This window comes from Chiloscyllium plagiosum, unplaced genomic scaffold, assembly GCF_037043375.1.
Source record: "Chiloscyllium plagiosum isolate Xiang-an unplaced genomic scaffold, Cpla_swu_hap1 HiC_scaffold_42, whole genome shotgun sequence".
NCBI classification, from domain to species: Eukaryota; Metazoa; Chordata; class Chondrichthyes; order Orectolobiformes; family Hemiscylliidae; genus Chiloscyllium; species Chiloscyllium plagiosum.
Window position 1 is genome coordinate 11,999,744 of NW_028270180.1, and position 26,237 is coordinate 12,025,980.

The 26,237-nt window shown below is 43.6% G+C and overlaps 1 protein-coding gene and 1 long non-coding RNA gene across 11 annotated transcripts in view; one reads left to right on the forward strand and one right to left on the reverse strand.

Annotated features, from left to right (window-relative positions):
- Nucleotides 1–26,237, forward strand: part of celf6 (CUGBP Elav-like family member 6) — an 867,956-nt gene that overhangs the window by 348,322 nt on the left and 493,397 nt on the right. The window lies entirely within an intron of this gene.
- Nucleotides 3,826–26,237, reverse strand: part of LOC122542477 (uncharacterized) — a 43,179-nt gene continuing 20,767 nt past the window's right edge. The window contains exons 2-3 of the long non-coding RNA XR_006309811.2: nt 12,386–12,493; nt 3,826–5,854 (exon numbers count right to left, since the gene is read on the reverse strand). This is a non-coding gene — a long non-coding RNA (uncharacterized LOC122542477). The remainder of the gene's footprint in view (nt 5,855–12,385; nt 12,494–26,237) is intronic.

Sequence of the window (26,237 nt, forward strand, 5' to 3'; positions counted from 1 at the left end):
ACAATGAAGGAAGGTTTGCTGCCAAAATGTAACAATTGCATCAAATTGCTGTAGTCGTGGGTGCGTTCCCCGAGCTGGGAGGTTGATTTGCAGACCTTCCCCCTGTCTGGGTGACATCTTCAGGGCTTTGGAGCCTCCTGTGAAGCGCTGCTGTACTGTGTCTTCTGGAATTCATTTGGTTCCGGTTGCAGCTTCCAGTTGTTTGTTGTAGTGGCCGGTATATTGGGTCCAGGTCGATGTGTTTGTTGGTCGAGTCTGTGGATGTGTCCCATGCTTCTAAAAACTCGCTGGCTATCCTCTGTTTTGCTGGTCCTATGATCATTAGACATCAATCTGTTAGTGGAATCAGCTATGCGTGGGGTCTCACCATAACAGCAATTTCCCTGCGTTTGAACCATATAGCCAACAATTTGAGTGGGAAAGATGCTCCATTGTGTATATTTGCAAGTCTTGACTGAATATCCAGATTTCATCAAAATCTGAAAAGAATGTACGAGGCAACGCCATCTTCAAGATGAAAAGGGGTACTGTCTCTCTCTCACTCTGTCGGAAGAGTTAGTAAGACTAATCCCATTCTCTTTTGTCGTGAAATAAGCAAGCTGGGGTTGCTGGGGCTTTTGCACCACAAATAAGGAAGGAAGTGAGATGAAGGGTCATTTGGAAAGCCAACCAGGCCAAAGCTAGACACTGTCTCTTCTTTCAGTGTCAGCGGCTGTGCTGAATTTATTATGTTGTATAACTCATTCTCTCTGATCAAAGAAACCATTTATCACCCTCACCTGACCCCGTTTAATAACCAAGGATGTGAAAGTAAGTCTTGGGCATTTTCTTCATGTTCAAGCCCTGAACAAGTCGACAAGGGATGAAGCAGGCCGTGATTGAATTTCACGGTTTTTAGCTCTTTCGCAGTGACTGTTTTCTTACTTCCTGTCTATGCCAGAACAAAATCGAGAAGGGGACGAGCTCAGAAAATTGCCAATCCAATTGATAGTCCACGTAGTATGAACGTACAACTTAAAGGTCATTTTTTAAAATTGTTACAATTGAAAATACAGCGCAACCCCTTCAATAAATAAATGTTTCACTTCCCGGATTAAGAAGTTGTCAGAGAGCGTGATGTGAATAACTCCATTGTGAATATTGTCCCACCTTGATACATTCCCCCGAATTGAATAGTTTCCCTAGTAATATCTCAAATGTTAATTGCATGTTACAACGTCAGATTATGTTGATGGCCTCTATTATTTCAATGTTTATGCATATGTCACCTGTCTCCGCATCTTGTTGTAAACAAGTCATTTTCACTTAATTGAGTTCTGCTATAAAACGGCGGACTAAAAGGGAAACCAAGTTATGAGCTTTTTTTTTTGGATCCTCAAATCGTTAATTTCTCTTGAACAATTGGAGGGTGGGGAACATCTAAACAAGTCGGTGTCTCCATCCTGCAAAGGAAATAAAACCTTTGTACTCGTAACGACTGAATTCTCGTCATCTCCTGGAATCCAGGCATAATTCTGGCTTTAAACCAAAATGATTAAAAGTGATACTTTATGAACCCCACCCCATGTAGCTTGATGAGTCTTGTTTGCTTAAAAAGGCCCGAGCTTTAACGAAACAAACGTTTGGCAAATTATTATCTGGCATTCATCCACAGGCGAAGCTATTTGTATTTGAATAAGGCGTTGCTTGTCCGACTGGTTAGCAACAACAGTGAGGTACGAGTGTTCGAGAATTCCCTTTTCTGCTTGGTAATGAATATTATTCCTCTTTTAAATGATGTGTGATTCACCTTATCAAAGGGATGTAAGTTATCCCTTGGACGCGTGCTTATCATTAAAACTATGTGTCAGCTTTTGGCGTCTTTCAGGTCACAGCCGTGCCTTTTGAGTCAGAGCTTTATGGCCTCAAGCTATGAGGCAGAGGGTTAAGATGGTTGCCACTCCTCAACTATTGCAGGGTGGGAAACATCTTGGGAATGTTGCATCCTCATCCTTGAAAGGAAACTAGAAACCTTCACATAGGGACAGAAAAAAAAAACCAAAGGTGCTGGAAATCTGAGGAGCAGCGAAATCAACGTTTCGGGCAAAAGCCCTTCATCAGGAATAAAGGCAGTGAGTCTGAAGCGTGGAGAGATAAGCTAGGGGAGGGTGGGGGTGGGGAGAAAGTAGCATGGAGTACAATAGGTGAGTGGGGGAGGGGATGAAGGTGGTAGGTCAGGGAGGAGGGTGGAGTGGATAGGTGGAAAGATAGGCAGGTAGGACAAGTTATGGGGACAGTGCTGAGCTGGAACTGTGATACTGGAGTTGAAGTGTGTGGCACTGGAAAAGCACATCTGGTCAGGCAGCATCCGAGGTGCAGGACAATTGACGATTCAGGCATAAGTTTTTCATCAGGAATGAGGGGGTGGCTGGGGGCTGAGAGATAAATGGGAGGTGGGTGGGGTTGGGGGAAGGTAGCTGGGATAGGTAGATGAAGGTGATAGTCGGAGAGTGGGTTGGTGGGAAGGAAGATGGACAAGTAGGACAGTTCAAAGGGTGGTGCCGAGTTGGAAGGTTAGATCTGGGATAAGGTGGGGGAAGGGGAAATGGGGAAACTGGTGAAACCCACATTGATCCCGTGTGGTTGGAGGGTCCCAAGGTGGAAGATGAGGTGTTCTTCCTCCAGGCGTCGGGTGGTTAGGGTTTGATGGTGGAGGAGGCCCAGGGCATGCATGTCCTTGGCGGAGTGAGAGGGGCAGTTAAAGTGTTCAGCCATGGTGTGGTGGGGTTGTTTAGTGCATGTGTCCCAGAGATGTTCTCTGAAACGTTCTGCAAGTTGGTTTCGTGTCTCCCCAATGTAGAGCTCCATTTTGAAGTGAACAAGACAAGTTAGGCCAATGCCTGTCAATTTTAAAAGGTCTTTTCCTGTAGGTTTACACTCAGAGTTTGCTCTGAGGGAGTGCAACATTGCCAGATGTGCTGCCTTTGGGGTAAGACATTAAGCCAAAGACTCAAGTAGCTGCCCTCTTAGGCAGTTGTGAAAGATCCCAAGGCATTATTTTGAAGATCAAAGGAGATCTGCAATATTTCTCTCCCACATTGATGGAACAGATGATCTGGTCATTATTGTACTTCTATTTATGGGAGTTTGCAGCATGACTTTTTGACTTTCATACATTACAACCAAATAATTTAATTGGGATGTTGGGATGGCTAGAGATCATGAGGGACAGTCAATAAATGCAAATCTTTCTTACTTATGAAACTTAAGGGAAAAGTATATTTCCCACATCAGTGAGATTGTAGTTGTTGAGCTATATGTACAAACACAAAACACACACACAAAGAGAATGAGTAAACGAAAACAGAAACTGTTGGAAAACCTCATCAGGTCTGGCAGCATCTGTGGAGACAGAACAAGAGTTAATGTTTCAGGTCCAGTGACCCTTCTTCAGAACACGGGACCCCAAAACGTTAACTCTGCTTTCTCTCTGCACAGATGTTGCCAGGCCTGCTGAGATTTTGCAGCTATTTCTGTTTTTGTTTCTGGGGAATAACAGAAGGCCACTCAGCCCTTGCTGCAACATAAAGTCCAACTGGTGGCAGAAATGTGCAGGTGTAGCGATGTGATAGGTGGTTTAATAATTGACAAATTTGAGGGAGATGACACCATAAAGCAAGATGAATAGTATCTTCCATTGAAGAGTGAGAAACATCGAAAACAAATTTAATCTAGAGAGATGATTCGGTTAATTGAATGCAAAAGATTAAGCTCCCTTTCCAACATTGCAAAGACCAATTTTATTTTTTTTCCTAATGAAATTCTGTCGAATTGAGAAGAAGAAAGAAGCAGAAAACTTTTTTTTTCCATTTGACTGTCAGCACGGGCTGGAGCTAAGCAATAGTTCAGGCAGCATTGTAAAGGGTGATGATGCATCATAATGCAAAATAAAAAGTTGTTGGAAAATCTCAGCAGGTCTGACAGCATCTGTGTAGAGAAATCAGAGTTAACATTTCAGATCCAGTGACCCTTCCTCAGAACTTCCTCATGATGCTGTGGGTTGAGCCTTCTTTTGATGTGATTTGATTTGATTTATTACTGCCCCGTACCAAGGTAGAGTGAAAAGTTTTGTTTTGATTGTGCATTAGGATCATGGAATAGAGTGAGGAATATAATGGATGGCTGCAGAGAAAGTGCACAAAGAGCAGGATCAACATTAAATATAAAATTTGAGAGGTCCATTCAGAAGTCTAAAAACAGCAGGGAAAAAGCTGCTGGAACTGAAGGCTGGATATTAGGCATTTCATCAAATTTTGGAAAAATGCAGAGTGGGTGAAGAGAAAGTTAGGACTCTACACCAACTGCTGAAAGAGGACGGATTAAAGGACTAGCAAATGATGCACACAGATGAAGAGGGACACCAGTTCAACTGGGACAGACCAAAGACACACACGGGAATTCCTAGAGGCCTGGCATTCAAACTGGAACTCCATTAACAAATATATAGATTTAGACCCCATTTACCAACCTCTCAGAACCAGAACTAGAAATGATATCACCCACCAGAACAAAGCAAGACACATAAATAGCAAGTGGGACAGAGCACCAATGCTTCACTGGAGGCTCACTGATGATGTTACCTGACATGGGTGATGCAATGTCTGAGAACACACCCACCTGCTCAGCGAGCAAGCCGACAACCTGATATACTCAAAAATAGTTAAAAGATGAGAACAAGAAAATCTTAACCTGATCAACTTCCAGATATCTCAATGAACTTCTCAGCTAAAGAAATACTTTAGTAGTTGACTCCACTGTGGTCATAGAAGATACATGGAAGACAATATACCTACTGCAAGCTTGCAAAACAACAATGTGATAATGACCTTGTTTGGGTAACATTGTAAGGGAGTAACAATTGGATAGAAAAATAAAATAAAGAAGTGTCACAAGGCTCAAAATGTTAGCTCTGCTTTCTCTCCACAGATGCGACCAGGCCTGCTGGGTTTCTCCAGCAATTTCTATTTTTGTTTTAAATATTGGATTTTTTTTTCTAGTTTATGCGATGTGAGCATCATTAGCTAGGCTAGCATTTATTGTCCATCCTTAAATGATGGACAATAGTTAAGAGTCAATGACATTGCTGTGGATTTGTAGCCAGGCCAGGTATGGACAGACAGATGATTTCTTCCAATAAGGACTTGGTGAGCCAGATGGGTTTATGGTAACATGCCTTGAGGCTAGGTCTTTATTCCAGCTTCTTTAAACTACTGAATTCAAGTTTCTCCATCTTCCATGTTCGGATTTGAACCCATACCCCTTAAGTTGGGGTTCTGGATGAGCCAGATCAAAGACGTTCCCACCACACCACTGCCTCCTACAGTGTGGCTGTAAATGGAAGGTTGTGGGTATTAAATGATAATATGATGAAATGCTTTCATAACATTTCTTCCTTCCCCGCAATAAAATATGTGTTGATTAACACTTTTTTTTTGAATCCATGAAGGTTGTTGCAATTTTAATATCAGGCCTGGCAATAGTCCCAGATAGGGAGGGTCCAATTCTACATCTTTATCAGTGTACACATCCCCGAAGGACAAAGTGGAGGACTCTCCTTTGTTCAGCTTGTGCATCCAAATGAATGTTTGGAACTAGACGGTATTAATATTCCAGAGAAATGATCAGGTTGAAGGTGACTGCAAGTGTAAGCATTCACTCGGTAGGTGGCTCTCTCACCAACAGGTCTTATTGAATCAAGATAAAAGTCTAGGTCCTACATCAGGACCATCTGGTTACAGAATGTGGGGTTGTAGTGCAGTCAAACAAGTTGATTTTAACTAAGACTGCTGGAGAAACGCGACAAGTCTGGCAACATCTGTGAAGAGAGAGAAACAGAGTTGTCAATTCATCGAGACTTACAGCACAGAAACAGGCCCTTCGGCCCAACTCATCCATGCCAGACAGGTTTCTAAACTGAACTCGTCCCATTTGCCTGCATTTGGGCCATATTCCTCAAAACTTTTCCTATCTGTTTACCTTTCCAAATGCCTTTCAAATGTCGTAATTGCACCTGTTATGGACTAGGCCAAACGCCCCACCCTCCACCATAAAATATATTAAGAAGGTAGCCTAGACCCTAACGCTTCTTATTTTAAGGGGAGATGTGGGAGAGCGCCACTACTGAGTGAATGCTGACACTTGCAGTCACCTGATCATTTCTCCAGAATATTAATACGGTAGAGTTCAGGACGTTTATTTGGGTACACAAGCTGAACAAAGGAGAATCCCCAGCTTTGTCCTTCGGGACTGTTCCTAGTGTGATGCAACTGGTCAAACCACTCGGCTTTAAGCAAAACAGAATTTATTTAAACACGACAGTCGGAACACAAACAAAAGAAAGCGAAAATTTAGAATAACTTAACCATTGGAAAACTTAACAGTAACTATTACTCATTAAGTGTTCCAAGACTGACATCCCATAAACACACCGCTTGGCAAAAAGATAAATTCAAACACAGATTCTTACAGGTGGGAGGGAACATCATCCAGAGAGAGATTTCAGAGAAATTCTGAAGAATCCTTTACTGAAGCTTCTCTTCTGAACTCTCACATCTTGTGACTGCTACAACTACAAAAAAACTAGAAAGCCTGAACTTTCCACTCCCCTTCCATTGTTAAATTGCTTTTAAAAAACCCAAAGGCCTCTTAAACTTAGACTCCTTGGCCTTTTAACCTCTCTTATAAAAAAGAACAAACTAACATTTTTAAAATGACAGTGTCATCTCATACCAGCCCCCACCTCTTCTCCTGTGAGCTTGTTCCAGAGATACATCATCCTCTGCATGAAAATGTTGCACCTTAGATCCCTTTTAAATCTTTCCCCTCTCAATTTAAACCTATGCCATCTAGTTTTGGTCCCCCCACCCTGGGAAAAGGTCCTGCGCCATTCACCTTATCAGTTCCTCTCATGATTGTATAAATATCCACAAGGTCACCCCTCAGAATTTTGGATCCAGTATGATTTCTTCAGAACTGAAAGGTGTTGAGAATTTTCTTTTTAATTTTGACAGAGGCAGAGGCCGAGTGCGAAAGTCAAAGTGAAACAAAAACTGAAAGAACTTTGGACGCTGGAAATCAGAAACAAAAGCAGGCATTGCTGGAAAACTCAGCAGGTCTGGCAGCATCCATGAAGAGAGATCAGAATTAACATTTTGGGACCATTGACCCTTCCTGAGGGTCACTCGACCCGAAACGTTAATTCTGATTTCTCTCCACAGATGCTGCCTGACCTGCTGAGCTTTTCCAGCAATGTCTGCTTTTGTTTCAAAAGATAAAAGGGTTGTTCATGGCGATGGAAGAGAAAAATATGTTAAAATGAATGTGAATTAAGATGTGCAAGAGAAGGAATGGGTCCTCTTAACTGAGAGCAAAGTAAACGGGACACAAGTAAGACTATGCTGGAGGCAGGGAACATAAGAAACATTGAGGTAAAAACAATGACTGCAGATGCTGGAAACCAGATTCTGGATTAGTGGTGCTGGAAGAGCACAGCAGTTCAGGCAGCATCCGAGGACAGGCAAAATCAACGTTTCGGGCAAAAGCCCTTCATCAGGAATGAAGGGCTTTTGCCAGACATAAGAAACATTATTGATTATTAGGGAGTTTTGAGAAGATTTGTAGCTCAGGTGGAGGTTCTGGATGTAGGTTTGCTCACTGAGCTGGAAGGTTCATTTCCAGACGTTTCGTCACCCTCCTAGGTAACATCTTCAGTGGGCCTCCGGGCAAAGCACTGTTGATAATTCCTGCTTTCTACTTATATATTTGGGTTTCTTTGGGTTGGTGATGACATTTCCTGTGGTGACATCATTTCCTGTGATGATGTCATTTCCTGTTCTTTTACTCAGGGGGTGCTAGATGGGGGTCTAACTCGATGTGTTTGTTGATAGACTCTACACGCCAGAGCTCTCCTACCACAGAAACTCAAAGTTGCTGGGTCAAACTTCAGTCCATGGCTAAAATCTGGGGTGATACTGCGTAGAATGTTATGGGAAAACTCAAAATGTTTATTCAGGTACTGTTGCCTGTTCCATTTGGAGCCATGGCACTACTGCTGTGGAACTGAGAATTCTTCTGATATTTTGGCCAACCTGGGTGTCAAAGCCAATATCAGCAAGGACAGAAAAAGGCTAAACAGGTTGCTACTCCACTCACTGGAGTTCAGAAAAATGAGAGGTGATCTCATTAAAACATATTGGATTCTGAAAGGGCTTGACAGGGTCAATGCTGAGATGTTTCCCCTCAAGGGAAAGTTTAGGACTAGAGGGCACAGCCTCAGGATAAAGAGATTCCAATTTAAAACTGAGATAAGGAGGAATTTCTTTTCCTGAGTATTGAGAGTCTTTGGAACTGTTTGCCACAGAGAGCTGTGGGGACAGAGTCCTTGTGTCTATTTAAGGCTGAGATGATTGATTCTCAATCAGATGGATAATCAAGGGTTAAATGAAAAGGACAAGCAAGTGAATGTGATGAGGGTCGCATCAGCCAGGGTCCTCTTGAATGGCATACCAGACTTGAGGAGCTGAAAGGTCTATGCATGTTCCTATTTGTAATTATCTTATCATTTAAAATTGAGTGGGTGTTCAGACCAGGTTTGCTTGCAATGGGTTAGGTGGCTGGCACATTTGCCAACATGACAGCGCCTGCCACACTTGAGGATAACTTTGTGAAATGTTCGGAGACTTTCCTGAGGACTTTGGTTGTAAATGTAAGCAGTTCCTTCAATTCAACAAGTGCAAGCTTACTCTGGAACAGGATTGCAAACTGTGCGTCAGGAATCTAACAAGGGCTCCTGAAGTCTAACTTCCCTGCAACTTCAAGGTAGTTGGCTCAGCATATGAAATACTTTGGGCTGACCCAGCAACCGTGATGTGTGAGGTGAATAAATAGCTGAGAGTCAGTTACCCAGCTAGTAACTTAATCTACGAATTGAGGCGACCTCATAAACAGAGAGAGCAAAGCTATAAATATCATTTCAAATCCCCATGACTCGGTTGCCACCTTTAACCCTCTCCCAAGTGCCATCGCTCAGTCTGAATATATATGTATAATCGAGTTCGTGTGCACATGGAGTTGAAAGTTCAAATGTTGGCTCCTTTGTTGAATGTTCCGAGGCTTTGCTGCTGTCCCAGTAAACTCACTACAGTGATAAATGACTTTAAACATAGGCAGTTTTTTTTTCCTGCAGACACAGTACATGGATAAATGACTCTTGTGCAAGACTGCCACATTGTTTTACAATATTATTAATGAAAGCTTATCAGGAACAATCTGCAGGATGTTGTCAAAAGAAGGGGCAATGCCGAGTGAGAGGCAATCAGGCTTTCAGATTGTGGTACATGTCCGTCTCGTCCTTCTCAATTTTATTTCACACACTAAGTAGGCTGTTGTTTGTCAGTTTGAGAAGGAAAACTCACAGTGAAACTTCGTCTGAATGAAATGTAAAATAATGACAGACTGGAGAAAAAAAACAAGGCTGGTGCATCTATGGAATAAGATGTTGGTAAAGTTAAGTCGCCAACGTCCTGTCGGACCATGGAGCTGCTCTCTCGTTAGAGAGAGATGACTGATGGTGATTTAACCTGTGGGTCAGCACACCTCAGGTGAGGGGAGAGGTTGAAAAAGAGAGCCCTTCATTGTAACTTCAGCTGGTATGGGAATTGAACCCAGAGCAATAGCTGGATCTCTTGATTAATAGTCTAGTGATAAAGCCACTAGGCTATCATAACAGTCTCAAGTCTACTCCATCATATCAGTAATGGAGTCATACAACACGGAATCCTTTGGTCCAACCAGTCCATGCAGAGCATAATCCCATTCTAATCTAGTCCCACCTGCCTGCGCTTGGTCCATATCCCTCCAAACATTTCTTATTCATGTGCTTATCCAAATGTCTTTTAAGCATTATAACTGTACCCGCATCTACCACTTCCTCTGGAAGTTCATTCCACACATGAACCAGCCTCTATGTAAAAAAAGGCCCTACATGTCTTTTGCAAATTTTTCTCCTCTCACCTTAAAAATATGCCCCCTCACCTTGAAATGCCCCAACCCTAGGGAAAAGACATGTACCATTCACCTTATCTATGCTTCTCATAATTTTGTAAACCTCTGAGGTACCTCTTAACCTTCTACGCTCCAGTGAAAAAAAGCCCCAACCTCTTCTTATAGCACAAGCCCTGCATTCCCAGCAACGAGCTGGTAAAGCTGTTCTGAGCCCTCTCCAGCTTAATGAAATCTTTCTGGTAATAAAATCCTTCCTATATCGGAGAATCCATTGTATAATAGAGAGATGTTTCATGAGGATATCACTCTCCATCTTTGGCCGTGTATCAACATCAACCTTACTTTTAGGAAAGAGCTTTCATTGTGCTCGACTGTGAATAACAAAAGCAATGTGGTGATCCATTTTGCATTTAAGTCCTTAAGAGTCTTGCAGCACAGAATTAGAAAGCACAGGGTAAAAGGAAAGTACTATGGATGCTGGAGATCTAGAAATTTTGCAAAAAGCAGGAAGTGCTGTAGAAACTCAGCTGGTCTGGCAACATGTGTGGAGAGAGAAACAGACTTAACCTTTGAAGTTGAATATGTCTCTTCTTCATTAACATGTTGTATCACTCTTCAGTTATGAAGAAGATTTATATTAAGTTCATAATATTTTTTCCTCTCTCGTCAGATTCTAGTAAAGGAATTATTGAAGAATTGCTGGGGAATTAAAGTGATTTGGTTTTAACTCAGCCGATATTACATAGAATCTCTACATTGTCAGAGCAGACGATTTGGCTCATCAGGTCTACATCAACCCCTCAAAGAACATCGCACCCAGACCCACACTATCCCTGTAACCGTGTATTTCTCACGGCTAATCCACCTAGGCTGCACGTCCCCAACACAAAATAGCAATTTAGCACAGTGAATCCAGCTGAGCTGCGTATCTTTAGGCTGTGGGTAGAAACTAGAGTACCCAGAGAAAACCAACACAGACACAAGGAGAATGTGCAAACTCCTACAGACAGATGCCCAAGGGTGGAATCAAACCTGCGTCCCTGACGCTTTGAGGCAGCAGTGCTAATGACCGAACCTCCATGCAGTCCATACTGGTCTGGAACTTGCTGCCTGAAAAGTAGTATCAAGACAGAAAGCCTCAGTGAACTTAATAAGTACTTTGATAGGCATTTGCAGTGCTCTAACATCGAGGATTGTCAAACAAAAGCTGGACAGTGCAGTTCAGGATATTGCTTTTTCCATAGAATCCATATACAGTACAACCTCGTTTATCCGAACATCAATTATCCAAATTTCGGATTATCTGAACAAAATCTTAAAGTCCCATAATTAGGCCACTCAGTACAGAGGAATCTCAATTATCTGGCATTTGATTACCTGAATATCGGATTATCCAGCAAGATTGCAAGGTCCCGATGCTTGGTTAAACTATGTTATCTGGCATTTGATTATCCGGAATTCAATTAACCCTATGAAATATTCCCCACCCACATCCTTCAGATAATCGCGGTTCATTTCTATTCAGTTATCGGTTAAATGGTATTATGGTGTGCATTGCCAGATAACCGAGAAATGTTCGATAACCAGCACTCTAATTACCTCTTGTTTACAATTGGATCAATTATCTGAACAAAATACTCCCCACTTGTCTCATTCAGATAATCGAGGTTCTACTGTCGTGTGAAATAAGGCCGTTTGGTCCAACAAGTGCGTACTGATCCACCGAAGTACCACCCAGAACCATCTCCCTTTCTTTTCTCTATGCCCCTGCATTTCCCATGGTTAACACCCTTGTTTTTACCTAGCACCGTCTCATTGGGCCAAATGATCTTCTCCTGTGTTGTGACCCGACTTTGTTTCTCCTATGTTTTGTGTATTGCATTCTACAATGTCCCTCTCCTCATGAAGCTCGAGGTGCCCCACCTTACCACCTAACCAGCCACAGGTCCCCCAACAATATTAAAATGCATTGCATGTGCCTCAATCTTATAAAATCTGTGAGTTCATCGCTGTTGGGAGTATTTGCTCAGTGTTTGAAGGGGAGGGGTGGAATTGCCTGAATATAACGATCATATTATTTTATATTTTTGTGCAAGAAAATAAAGCAATTTCCCAGAGCACTAGCACAAGAAATAATTAGACCGAAATAGCTTTTTAATGTTTTAGGCAGGAGATGGCCATAATTGTATTGGCTGTTATTGAGGATCGTGTGAGTGCCCTGACAAAACCCAAGGCAACATGCCCTCAAATATCCACGGCATTTGTTGCCAAATGAAAGGAGAATTTAAAAAAATTTAAAAATTATAATGATGGATGAAGAAGAGAGGAAAAAAATGTACTTTACCTATTTTTGTTTAATAACGGGCACGATTCCTTTGGATGCAAAACTGAGTGTATGTTCTACCGTTGAGGATGCTTCCTCGCCTCCCTTTACGAGTTGGCATGTTGCAATCTTAGAGCAAGGAGAAAGAGATTTTAATAAGTAATAGGAGGTACATCCAAATACAAATATACTGTCTCATATTAATTCGTAGTTAGTTAGGCTATTCATGGATTTCACTTTGTAAAAATAATTTGCTGTCTTTAAAAATTAATCATTAATCTCATCCACTGCACTAAATGGTGGGTAAAGGAGCGCAAAGTTTGTCATTAACCGTGAAGGCCTTGTTTTGCAAACGTGGTTCTCCATCTACGGTTGACCAAGCACATGGAAATTATGAGCTCAAAAAGAACTGTTGGCTCATTGATCATGCCCTCTCCTCCTTATCTGGGCAAGGTAGGGTAACGTTGTGCTGTGAGGTAAAGTCACCATAGTCCCAGAGGTTTGCTCACTGTCATTAGAGAGAGAGAGATGTCTGGTGGTGAGTTTAACCTGAGTTTTAACACCACAAGTGGATTCTGGGTAATCCAAGATGGAGGACAAGAAAAAGTTCTGGCTGGAACAGGCTGCTCCTGTTTGGGGGTATTTTAGGTGTTGGAGGTGATTTCCTCGAATTCCAGGTGCAGCAATTGCTGTTTTATATGATGTTGCAATTACTTTGGAACTTTGGAGAAAAAAAAGTCAGAACATGTCAGGAAAGATTGAGACACTTGGGGCTGTTTTCATTAGAGAAAAGAAGGTTTAGGGGTGACTTGATTGAGGTGTACAAGATGATTAGGGGGTTAGATAGGGTTGACAGTGTGAACCTTTTCCCGCGTATGGAGTCGGGTATTACAAGGGGGCATAGCTTTAAATTAAGGGGGGGTAGATATAGGACTGAAGTTAGGGGTAGGTTCTTCACTCAGCGAGTCGTAAGTTCATGGAATGCCCTGCCAGTAGCAGTGGTGGACTCTCCCTCTTTATGGGCATTTAAGCGGGCATTGGATAGGTATATGGAGGATAGTGGGTTAGTATAGGTTAGGTGGGCTTGGATCGGCGCAACATCGAGGGCCAAAGGGCCTGTACTGCGCTGTATTCTTCTATGTTCTATGTTCTATGTTAACAATAGCACTTTTAAAAGGGAGACAGACAGACAAAGGCAGTAAGCACATGGTCTGTAAGAGAGAGAGAGAGAGAGAGAAAAAGAAACCCACACTGCTAACTGACACAGCAGTGAATCTGCGCAGTTACTGCCTTTGCTGTTTGAATTTATGTATTGCTGGATATCGGAGTGTGTCCAGGAAAATGTAAACAGCAAAATTCACAACTGATCTCGGTGGAACCTGTTTGGGAGAGGTCACAGCACAGAAACAGATAAATAAATAGTTTTAAGTATGGCCTTGCTGTAACTCTACAATAGTGAGTAGAATGGGTTCTTTCTTGATTATTTGTTTTTATCGGGATCTGTCTCTTGATTAAATTTTAAAAATATAAGCCATACATATTAAGCTAGCCTGGAGCAGTGTTTTGTAGAGCAATAAGATGGTGTTATTTTCTGCATCTGTAATTTGGAAGGAGCAAAATGGCCTTTAGTCGAGTGAAATGCTCTTCTTGTCGTATGTAGGAGTTTTGAGAGAGTTTAAGGGTTACTGAGGATTATATCCGCAATAAATGTTGTTGGTTGCGAATCCTGTCATATTGAATGGATCAGTTGGAGCAACAGTTAGAGGCAATGAGGAATTTACATGAGCAAGAGTGTGTGATGGATGGCAGTTTTAGGAAGGGAGTAAAGTTGCAGATACAGTCAGGTAGATGAGTTAACTCCAAGAAAGGTATGAGAGGTAGGTGGGTAGTACAGGAAGGTGAAAGTGAGAACTGCAGATGCTGGAGATTAGAGTTGAGAGTGTGATGCTGAAAAAGCACAGCAGGTCAGGCAGCATCCAAGGAGAAAGAAAATCGATATTTTGGGCAAAAGCCCTTCATCAGGAATGAGGCTGGGAGCCTCGGGGGTAGAGAGATAAATGGGAGGGGGTGGGGCTGTGGGGGAGAGTGCACTAGGTCAATGGAGGTGCAGGTAACGGTGATAAGTCAGAGGGGAAGGTGGAGCGGTTAGGTGGGAAGGAAGATGGACAGGTGGGATAGGTCATGAGGGTGGTGCTGAGCTGGAAGATTGGAACTAGGGTAAGGTGGGGGGAGGGGAAATGAGGAAACTGCTGAAATCCACATTGACGCTATGGTGTTGGAGAGTCCCATGGTGGAAGATGAATCGTTCTTCCTCCAGGCGTCGGGTGGGAAGGGAGCGGCGATGGAGGCGGCCCAGGAACTGCATGTCCTCGGCACAGCGGGAAGGGGAGTTGAAGTGTTTGGCCACGGGGCAGTGGGGTTGGTTGGTGCGGTGTCCCGGAGATGTTCTCTGAAGTGCTCTGCGAGTAGGCGTCCCGTCTCCCCAATGTAGAGGAGACCGCATCGGGAACAACAGATGCAGTAAATGACATGTGTGCAAGTGCAGGTAAAACTCTGATGGATGTGGAAGGTTCCTCTGGGGCCTTGGATGGAGGTGAGGGGAGAGGTGTGAGTGCAGGTTTTGCAATTCCTGCGGTGGCAGGGGAAGGTGCCAGGAGGAGATGGTGAGTTATTGGGGGGTGTGGACCTGACCAGGTAGTCCCGGAGGGAACGATCTTTACTGAAAGCGGATTGGGGTGGGGAGGGAAATATATCTCTGGTGGTGGGGTCCGTTTGTAGGTGATGGTGGAGGACGATGCAATGCATACGGAGGTTGGTGGGTGTAAGGTGAGGACCGGAGGGGGTTCTGTTCTTGTTGCGGTTGGAGGGGTGGGGTTTGAGGGCGGAGGTGCGGGAAGTGGATGAGATGCACTGGAGGGCATCATCAACCTGGGAGGGGGAATTGCGGCCTTTAAAGAAGGAGGTCATCTAACATGTTCTGTAGTGGAACTGGTCCTACTGAGAGCAGATGCGGCAGGTAGCACTGGTGTCTTCTGTGGCTATCCGTATTCCAAACAAGTCTGCTGTTTTGGAAAATGTTGGGGGTGATGGACTTTCAGGGGAATGTAGCACGAACAGCCAAGTTTCTGGTATCAAGACTGGGTGTAATGAAATGAGGGGTACGTCGGGTTCCAAGCGATCGGGGACTCTCTACTCAGGGGCACAAACAGACGTTTCTGCAGCCAGCAGTGAAAAATCGGAATGGTGTGTTGCCTCCTTGGTGCCAGGATCAAGGATGTCTCAGAGAGGGTACAAAATGTTCTCAAAGGGGAAAGGGACCAGCAGGAGGTCATTGTACACATTGGTACCAATGACATAGGAAGGGAAAACGATGAGATTCTGAAGGGAGAATGTAGAAATTTAGACAGGAATGTAAAAAGGAGGTCCTTGAGGGTAGTAATACCTGGATTACTCCAGGTACCACGAGCTAGTGAGGGTAGGAATAGGAGAATAGAGCAGATGAATGCGTGGCTGAGGAGTTGTTATATGGGAGAAGGATACACATTTTTGGATCATTGAAATCTCTTGGGTAGAAGTGACCTGAAGAAGAAGGATGGATTGCTCCTGAATTGGAGGGGACTAATATACTGGCAGGGAGATTTGCTAGAGCTGCTCAGGAGGATTTAAACTAGTAAGGAGGGGAGGTGGGACCCAGGGAGATACTGCGAAAAGAAATCAGTCTGAGACTGGTACAGTTGAGAAAAGAAGCGAGTCAAATAGTCAGGGCAGGCAGGAACAAAGCAGAGAACAAGGTAGGACTGATAAATTAAACTACATTTGTGTCAATGCAAGAGGCCAAACAGGGAAGGCAGATGATCTCAGGGCATAGTTAGGAACGTGGGACTGGGGTATCATAGCAATTACAGAAACATGGCTCAGGGATTGGCAGGACTGGCAGCTTCATGTTCCAGGATACAAATGCTCCAGGAAGGATTGAAAGGGAGGTAAGAGAGGAGGGGGGGGTGGTGTTTTAATAAGGGACAGCATTATGGCTGTACTGAGGGAGAATATTCCTGGAAATACTTCCTGGAAGTTATTTGGATGGAATTGAGAAATACGAAGGGGATGATCACCTTATTGGCATTGCGTTATAGACACCCTAATAGTCAGCGGGAAATTGAAAAACAAATTTGTAAGGAGATTTCAGTTATCTGTAAGAATAATAGGGTGGTTATGATAGGGGATTTTAACTTTGCAAACATAGACTGGGACTAGATGGGTTAAGGATTTAGGTGGAGAGGTATTTGTTAAGAGTGTGCAAGAAAATTTTCTGATCCAGTATGTGAATGTACCTACTGGAGAAGGTGCAAAACTTGGAGCACTTTGGGGCCAGCAACCATTAGTTTTAAAATAGTGATGGAAAATGATAGACCAGATCTAAAAGTTGAAGTTCTAAGATTAACCCACCCAGACCCATTTCTCTCTGACTAATGCACCTAATCTGCACATTCCTGAACACCATGGACAACTTACCCAACCTGCATATCTTTGGACTGTGGGAGGAACCCGGAGCACCTGGAGGAAACCCACACAGACACAGGGAGAATGTGCAAACTCCACACAGTCACATGAAACTGGAATTGAACCCTGGTCCTGTGAGGCAGCAGCGCTGAGCAATGAACCACTGTGCCACCAATTATGCAATGTGAAATGTTTTGATTTGATTTATTGTAGTCACATATACCTGAGTACAGTGAAAAGCTTTGTTTGTGTGTAGTACAGGCAGATCATACTAAGCAAGCACATACAGATCAGAGGGTGCTTAGGCAGAGCGAGGTATACAAGTTTTCACTGCACAGGAGGTGCACAAAGCAAGGTCAGCGTTAACAAGATCAACATTACTTGAAATTAGAAAGAGTAGGGGAATGAGATTAAATGCAAGGTTATACAAAAGGGCTGAATGGCCTTCTTCCTGTGCTATTCAGTGGCTGTGCGGAATTGGGAGGGCAAATCAAGAATTGACAGACAACTACATGCTGTCCAAGTAAGTGCAGGTCGAAGAATCAAGGCAACAGCACTGAGACTCAGCCCCAACCCACGCTTCGTTTGAGTTACTAAAGCAGAAATTGATGGAAAACTTCAGGTGGTAGGACAGAGCTGGTGTGGAGAGAAATCAGAGTTAATGCTTTGGGTCCAGTGACCTTCTTCAGAACTGATTGTAGCTAGGAAAAGGTTGGTATTTATGCAGAAGCTGGTTGGGGGATGGGCGGGGACGCGATGGAGAGGAGTAAATTATAGGTGGACATCGAGCCTAAAGAGAGAGAAAAACAGTTGGACAAACAAAGAACTGGGTATAGGTCAGTCTAGGAGAATGAATAGCTGCGAATGGAGACTATTAGTAACTGACAATAGGTTATGTATGTAGCAGACCATGTGATGACAAGGCCTGGGGTGCAGGAATTGGGCAAAGGACATGGGAGAAGGTTCCTCATGGCCTAAAATTGTTGAAGTCAATATTGAGTCCAGAAGGCTGTAGGGTTCCCAAGTGGAAAGTGAGATGTGCTTGCACTGAGCTTCTCTGGAGCATTGCAGCAACCCTGAGACAGAGATGTTGGCCAGGAAACATGGTGGTGTATTGGAGTGGTCGGCAGCTGGAAGGTCAGGATCATATTTTGCAGACAGAACATAGGTGTTCTAGTCACCTTTGAACCTGTCCCCTCACTAAAAGCAGAGAAAACAATGGAATCACACTATTGGCAGGAAGAAAGCGGCGATGTGCAGAACTGTACGTTTAGACTACAGGAAGTGTAAGACCTTCGAAGTGACATCCATTTGTTTATTTTTCCAATTATTTCTTGCCTTCGGCATCGATCACTTCCAGCTTTTCTCACTGCACAGCAATTTGTCAAATATTGTTCCCTTTCTCATTTTTCTTTCTTCACCTTAGTGCCTGTGCACAATTTTTTTGGAGATCAGAACATGAACAAATTGTACGCCTCAGAAGCATTTGTCAGGAGTTTTAAAAGAACTAACACCTGTAGGTAGTATGAAGGGACAATCGACTGTCAGATCAGGAGTTAAGCTTGGTCAGACCTGACCCTTTTATGAACAAACTTTAAACTAGTGTAGTTTAGGTTCCAGAACTACCGCTTAACTGTGGTCTAGGCTTCGTTTATCCTCGTTCTTTGATGGAAAAGCTTCAGACAGTTAATACCTAATGCTCCATGTGGAAGGAAGGTTCCTTAGTTGTGGTACTGATGGCTGTCCATTACTGTACAGGAGTCAGCATCTTTGAGGGAAGAAGTAAGTAAGTCAGATGGGCAGAATTGAAAGAAGTCTGTTTTCCATGTGAAATGCAACAGGCCAAAAGGAAACTGCTTGTGTCACCGGGAAGGATTAAATGGTGCCCACCTCCCAACCATAGAGGGTTTGGGAAGGTGTGGGGTGAAGATTTCATCAGACACCAACCTCCCTCTGATTCAATCCAGGTTGGAATGATGCAAGAACAATCTTTCTACATGGTTGAGCATAACTGAAACCTTTGAGAATTAATTTAAGGCCTTCATTTTGCTCTTGCTACTTCTTGGACGTTGGCCAAATCAACAGGCTAACCATAAGAAGGACTCTGATGTGTAAACCTGGTGGTTGGTGCGGGAAGGTCTCTTGGCCAGTGGGAATGAACGTACCTGGATTAACACATTTGAATCATGCCCCCCACCCTTCGTCAGCAGCCCCACAGAGCCCTGTCTGTTCAATCCCCATTGAATCCAGCCTTTTGAACTTATTCCTGATGCTGACATCACCAATCTTCTGCTTCGGTCCACTGGCATCGCTGAAAATAGTCATCGTGGTGGCTCAGCGGTTAGCAGTGCTACCTCACAGCACCAGGGTCCTGAGTTTGATTCCACCCTTGGGCAACTGTCTTTGTGGGGTTTACCATGTTTTCCTTGTATCAGCATGAGTTTCATCTTATCCTCCCACAGTCCAAAGATGAGCAGGTGCTGTGGATTGGCCATGGGAAATGCAGGGTTATGGGGATAGGGTAGAGAGGTGGGATGCTCTTCAGAGGGTTGGTATGGGTTTAATAGCCTGTTTCCACACTGCAGGGGTTCTATGATCATTCCTGGTGACAGTGTAGGAGAGATGCTGTCCTCATATGGACTGATAAGTTTTGTTGATGGGATATCTGCATTGCACTAGGATTTCTTGTGGAGAATATTCTCCTTCCAGGAGCAAGGTAGGAATTGCCCAAGTGGATTTAATCCTATTGAGCTTCCTGAAAATGGGTTCCTATTGATGTTGCAACTGGTGGAAGAGACCTCACTCAATTATTCAAATCTGCCAGGTGTCCAAATTGTCGCACTTCTTTGTTTGTCCCTTATTACCCCTTAGCTTTCCACTTTTCAAATATCCAATTTTCTCGAGAAAACTATTGTTGAATCAGCTACCATTTCAGGCTATGAAAGTTCTGTGCGTCAAAAAAATTTCTTCTCCTTTCCCCTCTAGCTTCATTTTGTTTGAGAAAATACAGTTTATTTTTCCTACCCAATTAGTCACTGCATGCACTTGTAAAGTAGTCGATCTTATGTATAAATTGACCCCTGCATCTGACACCAAAATCTTTAATTTTTCAAAAACACCATATGTCCCTTGTCAGGGCAGGGTTAACAGCAATAGTCTTCTAAGTCTTTTATGGGATGACTGCTTCTGAATTAAAATTGTCAGAAATAGACAACGATTTCCAGTTGAACTCAGAATTGTGGCCACTAGCCACTGAGGTTGTGTCTTTATCGAGAGTTCTGAAGAAGTGGTATGAATTTTAACCCTTTGGAAATACTATTTCTGTATAATTGACCTCTTTCTCTTTGCCTGGAAAAAACTGCCTTCAGAGTCTCAAGTCTTACATGAGTGTATATAATAATTTGACATGAATTGTATCATTTATTAACTTTTGATGGGCGTAATGTCGCATTCATTTACCCAGAAATCTTCTGGGTGTGTAACTCACAGTGATTTGGACAGGTAATGCAGATTCTCACCCTAACACATTCCCCCTTTCAGAAATTCAGAATGCCTCATAACTTGTTTAATAGATTCACCTCTGGATAAGACACCCAGACAGCATGATTTAATGATATCCCTGGGTAGACCATTTCCATTGCAATGATTAAAACAGAAGTATATATAATATTTACAAGGATTCCTTTCATTAAGAAATGACGATTGGGGAGTTATGCAATCCTCTGGCAAGGTTTAGTTGTAAGAAAGAGATTCTGTTGCTTTGTGTTTAGGAAGTAAGAAAGCGTGAGTTTCAAATCTCTGGATGGATTGGTTAGTAGTTAGTCATTCCATCTACAACAATGGCTTAAGAGCCTGGGCAAGAAAAGTCTTTAATTCAATTTAAGTGCATTCAGGCAAGCTCAGATTAGTGAAGTTATGACTGCCACTCAACACATGGAACTTGTGTGTAGCATTGTGTACCATCCCTTAGCTTTTGAAGACCACCAAGGGGGAGCTCTTCATTTGTATCGACAATAGCCTTCCTGTCTGTTATGTGGACAGCCAGAGTTCAACTCCCTAGTAGGGAGAGGCTGGTTGGCCACAAAGAAGAGGTTAAATATTTTTGAGAACTAGTGTCCCTACCTCTGGAGCGGCTTATCCAAATTCTACTCCCATCTGTGCTAGAGGTGCCCAGACAGGTAAAATGCATCTTGGTTTCAAGCCCCCTGAGTACTTTAAAGCCCTTTCACTCCTCAAAAAAAAATACTTTTAATGAGCAAACAGCCTTTCAGCAATGGTCCACAGTGCAGTTCTGAATTCTGAATCATGCAGAGCAAGTTTGATGGCTTGAATTCAGTGGAATGTTATAATTATCTTCCAACCAGTTCATTATGAAAGATTGTCACTCCATGAGACGTCGCGATTGGCCTATCAATATGGCAGCCATATCTTGCAGCTTCAACTATGACATATAATCAAGTCAGAAGCTCAGAAGCAGCACTGTTTTCAACAAAAGGTCTGTTACATGTAAGAGTTCAATCCCTAAACATCTATTTGATGCTCAATGGTAAAATGATTTGAACGTGCAGCTGGAAATGAGTGTGGTGCAATCTTGAATCAAAATTATTTGGGGGTTAAATGTCAGAATTTGGGCCTTTAGGCTTCAATTTGCTCATAGGTTTCAATGTTTGGAGGTGTACTGCACACTTGATTCTCATTTCATAGAATCGTAGAAGCCCTACAGTGTGGAAAGAGACCATCCAGCCCATTGAGTCTGCACTGATCTTCTGAAGAACATCCAAACCTTATTCCTGTAACTCTGCATTTACTATGGCTAACCTGCCTACCAGTATATTATGAAGCAATTTATCATGGCCAAATAACCTAACCTGCACATCTTTGGACTGTAGGAGGAAACCGGAGCACCTGGAGGAAACCCACACAATCATAGGGAAAATGTGCAAAATCCTCAGACAGTCACCCAAGGGTGGAATCAAACCTGGGTCCCTGGTGCTATGAGGTGGCAGTGGTACGCTAACCACTGCTGATGCCCTATTGCATGAGGAACTTTGGAATATTGTTGGGAGAGAGGAGCACAACACTTATGTTTACACACCTGTCCTCTGTGCTTGGGTTGTCGCAAAATTGAATTGATTAGATTCCCTACAGTATGGAAACAGGCCCTTTGGCCCAACCAGTCCACACCGACGCTCCAAAGAGTAACCCACCCAGACCCACTTTCCCTCTGACTAATGCACCAAACACTATGGCCAACTCACCTGACCTGCACATCTTTGGACTGTGGGAGAAAACTGGAGCACCCAGAGGAAACCCACGCAGACATGGGGAGAATGTGCAAACTCCACACAGACAGTTACCCGGGGCTGGAATCGAACCTGGTGCGGTGAGGCAGCAGTGCTAACCACTGAGCCACCCTGCCACCCCATGAATTGGAATGAATTGAATTGAATTTATTGTCACATGTACCAAAGCACAGTAAAAAGCTTTCTCTTGTGAGCAATACAGGCAGATCACATAATTAAGTAGCATAGATAGTAAATAATAGGTAAACAGCGGCAAAAACCAAAACACAGGTACAGGCAAATGTTAAATTTTTATGAGGCGAAAGTGAGGACTGCAGATGCTGGAGATCAGAGTCAAGATTAGAGTGATGCTGGAAAAGCACAGCAGGTCAGGCAGCATCTGAGGAGCAGGAAAATTGACATTTCGGGCAAAAGCCCTTCATCAGGGAATGAAGTCCTGATGAAGGGCTCCTGCCCAAAACATCGATATTCCTGCTCCTCGAATGCTGCCTGACCTGCTATGCTTTTCCAGCACCACTTTAGTCTTAAGTTTTTATGAGTCCATTCAATATTCTAACAACAATAGGGTAGAAACTGTTTCGAAACTGGCGGGTGCATGTGTTCAGGCTTCTGTACCGTCTCCCCGATGGTAGAGGTTGTAGAGAAACATTCCCAGGGTGGGATGGATCTTTGAGAATGCTGGTGGCCTTTCCTTGACAGCGGGCCTGGTAGGTAGATTCCATCGATGGGAGGTTGGCCTTTGTGATTATCCAGGCCGGGTTCACCACTCACTTAACCGTCTCCAATCTTGTACGGTACAATTGCCATACCAGGTAGTGATACATCTAGACAGAATGCTCTCGATGGCACACTAATAAACGTAGACAAGGGTATTCGCCATCATGCCAAATTTCTTAGCTGCCTGAGGAAGAAAAAACATTGCTGGGCCTTTGTAACCAGTGCATCCACATGAAGAGTCCAAGAAAGCTTGTTGCTGATGACCACTCCCAGCAGCTTGACATTCTCCACTCCTTCCACCTCTGTGCTGTTAATGTGTAGGGGGGGAAATGAGTAACATCCCGCTGAAAGTCAATAATGAGTTCCTTGGTTTTGCTGGCATTGAGAGCTAGTTTGTTCTCAGTGCACCATTTTTCCGGGTCTTCCACCTCCCGCCTATAAGTCTGTTCAATCGCCATCTGAGATTAGATGACTATGGTGGAGTCATCAGCGAACTTGTAAATGGCATTAGTCTGGTATTTGGCAACGCAGTCATGGGTATACAGTGAGTACAGTAGGGAGCTGAGTATGCATTCCTGGAGGTGCTTCAGTGTTGAGTGTTAGTGAGGATGAAATCTTCACTGATTGTGGCCTGTGGGTCAGGAAACTGAGGATCCAGTTGCAGAGAGTGGGGCTTAGTCCGAGATCACTAAATTTAGTAATCAGTCTCAAGGGGATAATAGTGTTGAAGGCTGAACTGTAGTCAATGAGTAGGATTCTTACGTAGCTGTTCTTGGTGTCAGGATGTTCTAAGGAGGAGTGAAGAGCATGTCATATGGCATCTGACATAGATCTGTTGGTCCAATAGGCAAATTGGAGTGGGTCAAGAGTAGTGGGGAGGCTGGAGTTGATGCTAGAATGCTTCTGAATGCATAGAATTCCTGTGTAACCTAATGGAACACAACTATTTGTTCACTGTCAGTTAATGGCATGCTTGAGGTTAACTATGGGGAAGGACTCTCTTATGCATGCCCTATATTCTCCAAAAGGCAGTGGATGCTTGTTCAGTTTCAAAAATTTAAGGATTGAGTTGGAGGACAATGCATGAAAATTAGGCTGAGGGTCAGGGGAGGGGGTGGACAGGATCAAATTGGCCATGATCTAATGGGATAAGAGAACCTTCTCTCTCAGTACCAAACCCTAAGACACCATTGGTGAACACAGACTCTGGTCAATGATTGGGCTTGACAAAGTGGTTTGCCAATGCCTTCCGCAGGATGGCGAAGAGGGAGACTCTCTTCCTGCCTGCAACCATGCATATGGGAAGGAGTTGAGGATTGATAATTAAGCTGTTTGGCCATCTTGCAAAGTTCTGTGATTAAAAAGACCTGGAGTCCGATTCAAACCCAGAGCTCCTGGCTGACAGTCTGGGACACTGCCTACCTCATCACAAGACCTCCATTCTAAGCATCACCAGCTTTTAAATATGTGCTATTAAATATTTTATTTACACTGATCACTCAGACAAATGAAGAGGGAAAATGCAATGGTTATTACTGGGATTTCAGCAGTGTAAATGCGGAGGTGTACAATGCTCACATTGTGCTGCTCAGTCCCTGTCTCTATATTTGCCTGACACCGACAGCACTCCTTGTGAATGTGCTACCAGATCTGTTACGTACACCATAAAAAGCTAGACATTTCCATGTCCACTTGGAGATCAGCATAAAAGTAAATGGAGATGGAGGGTAGCTTGTCATTCAAGCATACCACCAGGATGGACAAATTAAGCTTTAGCTATTGTTATTTAGTGAGATGCCGTGATTTTTGCCTGAGGTGATTTGTGTATTAATGGCCCTGCCTATCTCTTCCCAGCACAGCCATACCTTACATTGGGATCCTGATGTTGCTCTTTATATCGTCTTCAAATACCATTCTCTTCATCGCTGTTACCTCACTTGAAAGAAGGGAACTTATGGAGTGATTGATGCAGAAGAGTAGGATTAAAGATAAAAATATATAGGGAATATATATCTAAATAATGCATTCTTTAATAAATGAGCATAGTGGAGTAAATCAATAATTAATCAGGTATTTTTTAATTGCAAAAGGAAAGCCTGTCTTTCCTTAGTGACTCAGTTTATGAAGGGTATTACTCAGTGTTGCACTGATAACAGAGATGTTGGGTTTAGACAGCAGTCAGTATTCAGACAGCTGGTCACAATTAATTAGCACTGCTGCCTCACAGCGCCAGGAACCCAGGTTCAATTCCCACCTCAGGTGACTGTGTGGATTTTGCACATTCTCCCTGTGTCTGCGTGGGTTTCCTCCAGGTGCTCCAGTTTCTTCCCACAGTTCAAAGATGTGCAGGTCAGGTGAATTGGCCATGCTGAATTGCCCATAGTGTTAGGTGCATTAGTCAGACGGAAATGGGGCCTGGATAGGTTACTCTTCAGAGGGTCGGTGTGGACTTGTTGGGCCAAATGGTCTGTTTCCACATTGCAGGGAATCTAATCTAGAAAAAATTAAGGTGGCAATAGGGCAGTTAGAATTGGCCATTTGTCTCTGGGTACTGGAGGGTGACAGGGCCAGGATTCACCTCTCTGAACACCACCTGGTGGCCTCTGCTAGAACAGACCAGTGAGAATGAGGCAATCATCATCTTAGCTTTTACAACACCCTCCCCCATCTTTGTATCCTTTTGTTGGCACTTTCCCTTCATAGAATGGGTGCTTGACCAGGCAGCTCCTCATGTCAAAAAAGCAGTTAGCCGCTTCATTGGAGGAGATGACAGCATTGAAGGAAAGAAAAGCCCTGCGTGCTCATTGATGTCGCACTTAAATCCTGTTTCCTTTATTAATCATGGGACATGAGCTGGACCAGCATTTATTGCTCATCCTTAGTTTCCACTTGTGGAGGTCATGGTGAGCTGCCTTCTAGTACACTGAGTCCACGTGCTGTAGATGGATCCACAATGCCTTCAGGGAGGGAATTCCAGGATTTTGACCCAGCAACAGTGAAGGAACAGCGATATCTTTCCAAGTCAGGATGGTGATTGGTTCCTCGGAGAAAGTGAGGACTGCAGATGCTGGAGATCAGAGTCGAAAAGTGTGGCACAGGAAAAGCACAGTGGGTCAGGCAGCATCCGAGGAGTAGGAGAGTCAACGTTTCGGGCATAAACTCTTCATCAGGAATATTCCTGATCCAGGGATTATGCCAGAAATATCGACTCTACTGCTCCTCGGATGCTGCCTGACCTGCTGTGCTTTTCTAGCACCACACGTTTCGACTGGGTGATTGGCTCCGAGAGGGTGGTGTTCCCATGTAACAGCTGCCCTTGTCCTTCGATATGGAAGTTGTTGTGGGTTCGAAAG